Here is a 10,714-nt window from a genome sequence, read left to right as displayed (position 1 = left end):
CCGACGGCACTTCCGTAGGTGGGCCTGGACCGAGGGCACACCGACCTCCCCCTCAACCACCGGAAACAACGGGGGTTGATACCCCAAGCACACCTCGAAAGGGGAGAGGCCGGTGGCTGACGACACTTGACTGTTGTGGGCGTACTCGATCCAGGCCAGGTGGGTACTCCAGGCCGTCGGGTCGCGGCTGTCACGCAGCGTAGGGTCTGCTCCATCTCCTGGTTGGCCCGTTCTGCTTGTCCGTTGGTCTGGGGTGATACCCGGACGAAATTCCTCATGTACTGTGATCCTTCATATGATATCCTGCTTGTCATCTCTGGTTTTCTGAAATACGATACACGGACGGGGTGTTTGTCTCCTGGTTTGACAGACAAACAAATATTCTCTGCGGGAGAATGCGAACAAAACAGATTGTTTCCAATTTTTCATTCTAGTGCTGCTTTGTTTTTCAAGATGCATCATGCTCAGTGAGTCATACCACAGTTCAGTTATGATCTCAGACCCTCTGCAGTTATCCAATTTTAATGAGGAATTGTCGTCACAGTAAGTGAAATAGCGCTAACCTTATTTGAATTTGCTTAGCCTGATCCCTACAGTACGTGAGTGGTATTTCACTTGTTCTGTTTGTATTTAATTTTAGCTTAGGCTGTGGTATTGGCTATGGCTACTTGCACAGGATTCCAACCCGTCTGCTTCACCTTCACCCAGAGACTGAAAATGTTTCACAGTCTACAGCTGCCAACAGCAGACAGCAGCTATGTGAGCACACTGAGGTATAACACACACATACACACACACGCACACACACCTTTTTGCAACTTAAGATGCTGTTCCTCAAGTTGCTATCTGAACTTTGTTGTGTGAGATTATCATTGTAGTCGAGGGTTTGATTACTTCTCTTTCCTCAGGTGCCTTCAGAAGCCGCGTGTAGCCCTTCCGGTGCAAGTCAAACAGGTTCGCATCAGGAAGAAGCAACTGTACTTGAACTGAATGCATCCCCTCCCCCACAGACAGCTGCACACTTTAGTAAGTTACTTATTTTATTTTACAGTTTTTCTCAATTGCTTAGACTGTTTTATCATTAGTATTTTGTTATTGTGTTTTTTTTTTCATTCTTTTTACTTTTTATGTTTTTATTCTTTTATTGTGCTTTTAATCGTTTAATTCATTTTCTGTTTTTCAAGTTGTGTTGTATGAAGTGCCTTGAGGCGACCCCGTCGTGAATTGGCGCTATATAAATGAATAAATTTGAAATTTAGACACAGTTCCTGGAACAACTCACCATTTTCTCAAGTCTTCACACACAATTTTAAAAACACCCAGCAGTACAAGCATCTAACTCCTGGGTCCCAACCAGTTTTTACCCTCAGACAATACACACAAGCTGTCAAAACACACACTACATGAGTGTTTGTTACACACTGGAGGGATTAATTCAACACACTGCCACCAACATGTCCACAATAGTGGTTAATCATAGTAACCCTATTGTGGACATATTCAGCACATATGGAGGTTCATCAGCATCAACATCACCATGATCTTGTCTCAGGTCAGGGTCAGGCCATAGTATTTCATCAACATCATACATTATGTCTTCTCCCACCAGGCAGCATGGGAAATATCCCCTTGTGTGTCGGATCCAACCCTGGAAAGATTCGAGAGAAATATCCTCACAGGCATTCACCATTGCCCCCAGGAGATTGTGCTGTGTGTGTGGGTTACGGTTGTACACACTCCACTGACACGGCAAGAAAAATTTGTGTATTGGATTCAGGAAAGGGGGGTATGCTGGCAGAAAAAGGACGGCAAACTTGGAGTGGTCATTTAACCAGGTGTGAACCAGAGCAGCCCGATGGAAGCTCATGTTATTTGAAATGACAGCATATTGGGTTTGCTCTGGTTGTCGTGGCTCCCCTTTATGTTGTATAATGTTATTGTGTAACTGATCTAGAAACTATGGGCCGGTGATGTTGCCTCTCCTCTGCCCTGGAACTTGTGTGATTGCGCTGTCCAATGATGTTGCAGCCCCTGTGGCGCCTTTTGTGAGATTAAACCCTGGTTCATCGGTAAAGATGTATTCATGAGGATCAGCCATGGCATCCATGTCAAAGATTCTCTACAGGAGTCACAAACACACATTTTACTTCAAACACAGTACTGTGTGTATGGGAATGAAAGATGAGATTACATACTATAGCATTTCTGTACAGTATAGCAATTACCTGCACATACTGGAAATCGTTGCTTAACCCTGTCAGAATTCCTCTCAAAGGGCATGCGGTAAAGTTGCTTTGTTCTTATGTGTCTCCGCTGTATTACCCGGCCAACAGTGGAAAGGCTTATGCTGTTAGACCCTTGAAATATTCCCTGGTCTTCAATAATGCAGGTTTGAATCTCCCCTCAAAGTAATGGCATTACAACCCCTGGCAAAAATTATGGAATCACCGGCCTCGGAGGATGTTCATTTAGTTGTTTATTTTGTAGAAAAAAGCAGATCACAGACATGACACAAAACTAAAGGTCATTTCAAATGGCAACTTTCTGGGCTTAAGAACACTATAAGAAATCAAGAAAAAAAAAATTGTGGCAGTCAGTAATGGTTACTTTTTTAGACCAAGCAGAGGACAAAATTATGGAATCACTCAATTCTGAGGAAAAAAATTATGGAATCATGAAAAACAAAAGAACGCTCCAACACATCACTAGTATTTGTTGCAACCCCCTCTGGCTTTTATAACAGCTTGCAGTCTCTGAAGCATGGACTTATGAGTGACAAACAGTACTCTTCATCAATCGGGCTCCAACGTTCTCTGATTGCTGTATGCCAGATCAGCTTTCCAGGTTGGAGCCTTGTCATGGACCATTTTCTTCAACTTCCACCAAAGATTTTCAATTGGATTAAGATCCGGACTATTTGCAGGCCATGACTTTGACCCTATGTGTCTTTTTGCAAGGAATGTTTCACAGTTTTTGCTCTATGGCAAGATGCATTATCATCTTGAAAAATGATTTCATCATCCCCAAACATCCTTTCAATTGATGGGATAAGAAAAGTGTCCAAAATATCAACGTAAACTTGTGCATTTATTGATGATGTAATGACAGCCATCTCCCCAGTGCCTTTACCTGACATGCAGCCCCATATCATCAATGACTGTGGAAATTTACATGTTCTCTTCAGGCAGTCATCTTTATAAATCTCATTGGAATGGCACCAAACAAAAGTTCCAGCATCATCACCTTGCCCAATGCAGATTCGAGATTCATCACTGACTATGACTTTCATCCAGTCATCCACAGTCCACGATTGCTTTTCCTTAGCCCATTGTAACCTTGTTTTTTTCTGTTTAGGGTGTTAATGATGGCTTTCATTTAGCTTTTCTGTATGTAAATCCCAATTTCCTTTAGGCGGTTTCTTACAGTTCGATCACAGACGTTGGCTCCAGTTTCCTCCCATTCGTTCCTCATTTGTTTGTTGTGCATTTTTGATTTTTGAGACATATTGCTTTAAGTTTTCTGTCTTGACGCTTTGATGTCTTCCTTGGTCTACCAGTATGTTTGCCTTTAACAACCTTCCCATGTTGTTTGTATTTGGTCCAGAGTTTAGACACAGCTGACTGTGAACAACCAACATCTTTTGCAACATTGCGTGATGATTTACCCTCTTTTAAGAGTTTGATAATCCTCTCCTTTGTTTCAATTGACATCTCTCGTGGTGGAGCCATGATTCATGTCAGTCCACTTGGTGCAACAGCTCTCCAAGGTGTGATCACTCCTTTTTAGATGCAGACTAACGAGCAGATCTGATTTGATGCAGGTGTTAGTTTTGGGGATGAAAATTTACAGGGTGATTCCATAATTTATTCCTCAGAATTGAGTGAGTCCATATTTTTTTTCCCTGTGCTTGGTCTAAAAAGTAACCGTTACTGACTGCCACAATTTTTTTCTTGATTTCTTATAGTGTTTCTTAAAGCCAGAAAGTTGCCATTTGAAATGACTTTAGTTTTGTGTCATGTCTGTGATTCTGCTTTTTTTCTACAAAATTAAACAACTGAATGACCATCCTCCGAGGCCGGTGATTCCCATAATTTTGCCAGGGGTTGTACATTACTGTGCATGTATTGTGATGCATGTACAGTGGCAATGAGGCAAATAACCTGTTTTCCCTCCTGAAAGATGTAGACAAAGGATTCACTGTGAAATGGCTCAAGACTGGCTGGACTAGCTGAACCAGCTCCTTTCATTGGCCTCCCATGTACCACATGAATGAACGGAGTGAAACACATTCATCAAATATCACTTGTCCTTTGCTGTCCTCTTCCTCATCCTCGTCCTCTCTGTTGTCTAGCAACCTCTGCATGGCCAATTCTAATTGGTGGTTTAACAATTTTTAGACTGTTTCACCTGGAGAAGGGGTGTGGTCTCTAAGTTTAGGTTATGAGACCTTGAGTTAATTATACTGAGAGCATGTGTTTGCTGAATGAACACATAGAGCAATGAATGATTTGTGTGGTTTACTTTCATGTAAGGTTTTGCAGGAAGAGTTTTGAATATTGAGATGTGTGGAAACAGGTGAGTTGTGTTTTATGGTTATGGGAAATGTGCGTGTGCTTCTGGGAATGACAGAAAGTTTGGGTTTTGTGCTACAGGAACTAGGTTTTGTCTTTTATCAATTGAGAAAAACTGTATTGTCTGACCTAGTTGAGAAATATGTATTTTGTATGAGTGTATGTTTGTTCTTTTGGATTGATAGGCACCTCAGACATAAATGAAGCAACTCCTGAACTGTCCGCTGTGGTTTCCATCAGAGACGTGAGCTCCATAGATGCTAATTATGGAGAAACTCTAAAGATCATCTAAGCGTGGGTGAGCACAAGAACACAACATTTCTGAGTTAATTTTAACCCTTGTGTGATGTTGCCAGCGCTGCTAAAATGGCAGTAGCAGAGCATATTTGGCATCATATTGTCAACCAGTGCTGAGAGTTTTTGGCCTGAAAGTAGATCAATAAAGGAAACTAGGCTTTGGCAAGATGGACTGATTTATGACAGATTATCCAAAGAAAGAATTCTAACTGTATTTGTTTTTACAGACAATGCAATCTGGTGGCCGAGCAGCCTCATTTGCTGAGGGGGAGGCCGAAGTGGACCTCCAGAAAACTGAGAGTGATAATGGTACCAATGCAGCCAGCAGTACTGGTCCCAGCAGGAAGGGTGGAGATGGAACCCTGTGTGACAACAGTGTCCCAGAGATGTAGAATGCATCACTGGAAAAAAAAAAAAGTTTTAATTTATATACAGTTGCCTTTACTGTATGGAAAGTTGCACATTTATGTTGACAACACGGTAATCCAGTGGTGTTACAGTGTGATTACAGGCTGTAAATTTGGGAAAGCAATCGCTTCAACATCATAATCGACAAGAAAAAATGCCAAAGATGAAGAATATTTCATCATATATATTATCACCTTCTAAATATACAAACTGCTGTAACTAAAATGAATGTGTATATATATATATATATATATATATATATATATATATATATATACGAGGTCTGTCAATAAAGCAACGGTCCTTTTTATTTTTTCAAAAACTATATGGATTTCATTCATATGGTTTTTTACGTCAGACATGCTTGAACCCTCGTGCGCATGCGTGAGTTTTTCCACGCCGTCGGTGACGTCATTTGCCTGTGAGCACTCCTTGTGGGAGGAGTCGTCCAGCCCCATCGTCGGAATTCCTTGTCTGAGAAGTTGCTGAGAGACTGGCGCGTTGTTTGATCAAAATTTTTTCTAAACCTGTGAGACACATCGAAGTGGACACAGTTCGAAAAATTAAGCCTGGTTTTCAGTGAAAATTTTAACGGCTGATGAGAGATTTTGAGGTGATTCTGTCGCTTTAAAGGACTTACCACGGTACGAGGACGTTGCTCAGCGCTCTCAGCTGCCGTCGTCAGCCTGTTCAAGCTGAAAACCTCCACATTTCAGGCTCTATTGATCCAGGACGTCGTGACAGAACAGAGAAAGTTTCAGAGAAGTCGGTTTTCCAGCATTTTATCCGGATTTTCCACTGTTAAAGGAGATTTTTTTACATGAAAGACGGGCGGACGGGTCCGCGCGTCGGGATGCAGCCGACGCGGTGCGGCGGCACCGGAAAAAACACCTCCGTGTGTGATAAACCATTTGTAAAAATCCAGGCGGCTTTTGATGGCTTTCAGTGGAGTGAGTATATGAGAATTTGTTAACAGCAGGACATGTTCCAACTTGTCCTTAAGGGCTTTTGCAACAGAGGTGTTTTTCCTGTGGCGGAGCCCGTCCGCACATCTTTCATTAAAAAAAATCTCCTTTAAACAGTGGAATATCCGGATAAAAGGCTGAAACCGACTTCTTCTGAAACTTCTCTGTTCTCTCACGACTCCTGGATCAATAGAGCCTGAAATGTGGAGGTTTTAAGCTTGAAAACAGGCTGACGACTGCGGCTGAGAGCGATGAGCGACGTCTCGCACCGTGGGAAGTCCTTAAGCGACAGAAATCACCTCAAAAATCTCTCATCAGCCGTTAAAATTTTCACTGAAAAACCAGCTTAATTTTTTCGAACCGTGTCCACTTCGATGGTGTCTCACAGGTTTAGAAAAAAGTTTGATCAACAACGCGCCATCCTCTCAGCAACTTCTCAGACAAAGGAATTCCGACGAGGGGCTGGACGACTCCTCCCACAAGGAGTGCTCACAGGCGAATGACGTCACCGACAGGCGTGGAAAAACTCACGCATGTGCACGAGGGTTCAAGCATGTCTGACGTAAAAACATATGAATGAAATCCATATAGTTTTTTGAAAAAAATAAAAAGGACCGTACTTTAGTGACAGCCCTCGTATATAAAAATATAGTAGTAGCATATTGCTGAGATTGAAGCAGCTTTGGCTGTTATCTATTTTAATTTATTTTCCCCTGAGTTTTAATTATGTTCCTGTCTGATTTTTTACAGCTGTATTAAAAAATATTGTTAAAATAAATTTAAAAAACTCCTACACTTACAGTGTTTTTATTACATCCATTTTTTAATACCTGCTTACTCCATTAAGGGTCACGGTGGGGGTGGTTGGAGCCATCCCAGCAGTCACAGAGCATGAGGCGGGGTACACTGTGCATGCCAGTCCTATTGCAGGGCCACACACAACCTATGGTCAGTTTAAAGTTTCCAGTCCCTACCTGCATGTTTCTGGATGTGGGAGGAAGCCACACAAACACGGGGAGGAGCAAGACAAAACGCCACACGAAAGGCCACAGGGTGGGTATCATTCCATGACCCTTGCTGTGAGGCAACAGTGCTAACCACTAAGCCACATGCCGCCTGTTTTTAATTATATTTCGATCCTCTTCATTATTGGCAATACAGATGATTGTTTTTGTTTTTGTTTTTATTTATATGTGAATCATTGAAGAAACACTTAGTGATGTCACTGGCCAGGTTTAAGACTAAAAGAATACGTTTTCATTTCAGACCAGTAGGTGTCAGCAAATACCTCTGGAAATGAAGCCTTGAAAACCTCAGGTTAGCTCTTTGAATAGTAAATGGGTGTATTTGAGTGTTGGTACCCCTAAAAATGTAACTGCATGATGCCTTGAAGTGATACAGCCCATCAGTCGTAATGGTCATATGTAAAAGTTCTTTTCAAAAGCTCATTGATTATGTAAAATACCAGATGTCATTTAAAATGTATATATAAGGTATGTATTATATTACCGTTAAAGGTATATTATTTGTTTAACGGTTGTCCGAACAGAGCTCAGTTGGTGTTCGAATCCTAAGCTTAAGGATCCTTGTAGAGTCAACACGCAGCATCAGTGGTTAAAGATGTCACATTTTCAGTTCTGGCTGACATTAAACAGGATGATGGAGGTGAACCAGACAGGCCAAAAACAAGGGAGCTGTCGTGGCAGAAGGCAAATATGCCTCAATTATTTACCAGAGCAGTCCTCTGTCGAATGAGGGGGATGGGGAGCGAGGGAGAGAAATCACTGCGTGGGAACAACCGTGAGAACAAGATGGATTTGTCTTTATCTGTTAGTGTGCTTTTCTTAGCATTTCCCTTGTCGTACCTATATCTGTATTATATTAAAAACATGACCTTAATCCACAGTGAGGAGTAGCTCATGTCGTTCTCCCCTGTTGGTATTTAAAAACAACCTCCATGTAGATTACAGAATACCAGCTCCAATAGCAATTCCAAATACAGGCTAATTATGGCAACAGTGAGACCATGTTGTTTGTAATGCAGATACAGTGGCTTGCAAAAATTTCACAACCAGTGGCTTGTGAAATAATGCTTTTTATTTTTTTTAATCACCTGAAAAACCACTTCATGGGAGTGTAACAACCTTTTAGCAAGATTCATGTTTCCAAATATACATATTTTCCATTCAGCGCATCTTCAATTCTGTACTTCAAATTGTGCAGTTTGGAGAGAGAGGGGGGTGGGCAGACAGGGCAATTAAAGCAAGTGCAAATAGATTGAAAAACAGTTTCTTACCCAATTGCTGTTGGATCTAGGCTTCTTCGATACAAAAGTTCTAAAATTATCTTCCTTAGACTCAAACTGAAAGTAAATCTCTACAACTTGATATAAATTAATTAAAAATATAAAAGCCAAGATGATAGGTTGCATAAATCACCCCTTTGGTGTAATACCCTGTAAATAATCAGTTTAATTGAGGAAGGTTTAATTAAAAAGAAGACCTGAAAGTTCAGCTACAATTTGCCAGAAGGTACGTCTGAGATGCAAGATGTTTTAGTGAAAGAAAACCTCCTCTGTACCACTTCATCATAAGCTGTATAACTGGGGATGCAAAATGCAAAACATGCAGTATGCACAATTTCTCCAATCACAGCCACAGAAGCTTATAACTTCTGGGTTGTCTTGGTGGCTTTCCTCACTCTTCCGTTCTCAGTTTTTGAGAACTGTCTAGTCCACACAGATTTACCATAGAGTGCCATACTGTTTGTATTTCTTCATAAGTGATGTAAATGAAGTTCAAGACATAATCAGTGACTTGGAAATGTTCATGTATCCGTCCCCCTGAACTGTCTGAAGAAACTGGCAAAGAGATTATTTACAGGTATTATAACAAAGGGGCTGATTACTTATGCAACCTTTCATCTTGGCTTTTATATTTTTAATTCATTTATATCAAGTTGTTGAGGTTTACTTTCAGTTTGAGTCTAAGGAAGATAATTTTAGAAATTTTTATATTGAGAAGCCCAATTTACTTTTTATATCTGAAATGCCATAAACAATTAAAATGCATGAAATACCAAGGGGCTGAATACTTTGGCAAGGCACTGTAGAAGCCAACATATTTCCCAATCTCCCAATGGTAAAGAATAAGAATTGAATTCATTTATTGTCATTGCACAAGAAGCACAATGAAAGTCAAAAACAGCAGCCCTCGAAGACAGTGCAAAGATGAAAGTACAGTAAATACATAAAATAGATAAAAAAAAAAACAATTGGAAAAGACTGATAAAACATATTGCACATTACATTACTCTGCAGCATTCAGGGCTTCTGAGTTTGCTGATCTTCTCAGTGGACTTTGCCACCCCAATTTAAGTGACGCTGTCAAAGCCAAAAACTGCAGATGCAGACCACTGCATGTCCAGTCAAATTTCAGGACATCTGATTTCAATCCAAATTTGTTTGATCTTGAAGAAGGGCAAAGCCACAGGAAATCCCTACATTGAAAACACAGGTGGCAATCAGCCCTTGAGAGTTCTATTTGTCTTTGACAATTGTGTTATGTCAGAGAAATCCTGATTTTTAAATGCTGAAAAGGGATTACAGTCTGTCAATGCAGCTGAAGAGAAAGTCCTATAGAACCCTTAGGCCCATTGCTGCCAGTGCTGATCCCAGTCCTTAATGTTAAGCAGACCAAGCGACAATGACTCCCCAAGCCATTGTAGGTTACTTCCAAAGCCAAGGCTGGGACCTATTTACTGTTGGTTGGACCCAGACAATCCAGATAAAGTGTCTCATCCAGGGTCCTAGAGAGGTTGTGCGAGTGTGACTCAAACCAAGAACAGTTTCTATCTTTGCAGTAGAGCTCTAAATGAGTTTGAACTGCTTTTGTTCATACTTTAATAGTAGCGCTGTAATGCGCTTGACTCAAAACAACCTCCTTGGCTCAAAGCCATCCATGTCCCAATCTTAATGTGCATGTAGAATTGTGTCAGGAAGGGCATCAGGTATAAAACTAATCAACATGTGGATTAGGGCTAGAAATTTATTTTCATTGTCAATTATTTCCTCTGTTAATTATAAGTTGTTAGGTCAATAAAATGTCTGAAAATGGTGAATAATACTGTTTCCCTGAGGCCAAGGCAACATACTCCATTGTTTAAATTTTGTACACAACCCAAATAGGCCAAAGGCCCAATACTATCCACATGTACCCTACAAAACAGCGGCACAAAACTTCTTTTTATGATACCCATGTATGTCCAAAATCCAAATCTGACTGGTAACAATGTATAAATGGTGATGCACTATGTGTATTTGTAATGTATTTTCAATAGTTATGTCGTAGGCCTCTGACACTTTGCCCTGGAATCACATTCTTGGTTTTGAAAGTAGCATTTTTCATGTAAAGGAATCCATTTATGGCATTTTCAGGAAGCTATCGCTGGTAAAATTGGAGAAATTCAAGCTGG

General features: G+C 40.8%; 1 long non-coding RNA gene across 1 annotated transcript; it reads left to right on the top strand.

Moving 5' to 3' along the window:
• The first annotated feature begins 324 nt into the window (after nucleotides 1–324).
• LOC117519302 lies at nucleotides 325–4,844 on the top strand. The gene is made up of 3 exons (XR_004563243.1): nucleotides 325–773; nucleotides 909–1,026; nucleotides 4,757–4,844. It is a non-coding gene; the product is annotated as an uncharacterized LOC117519302 (long non-coding RNA).
• Nucleotides 4,845–10,714: the final 5,870 nt, after the last annotated feature.

The sequence above is a fragment of the Thalassophryne amazonica genome, chromosome 1 (assembly GCF_902500255.1).
Source record: "Thalassophryne amazonica chromosome 1, fThaAma1.1, whole genome shotgun sequence".
NCBI classification, from domain to species: domain Eukaryota; kingdom Metazoa; phylum Chordata; class Actinopteri; order Batrachoidiformes; family Batrachoididae; genus Thalassophryne; species Thalassophryne amazonica.
This window is presented reverse-complemented; position numbering and strand designations above follow the sequence as displayed.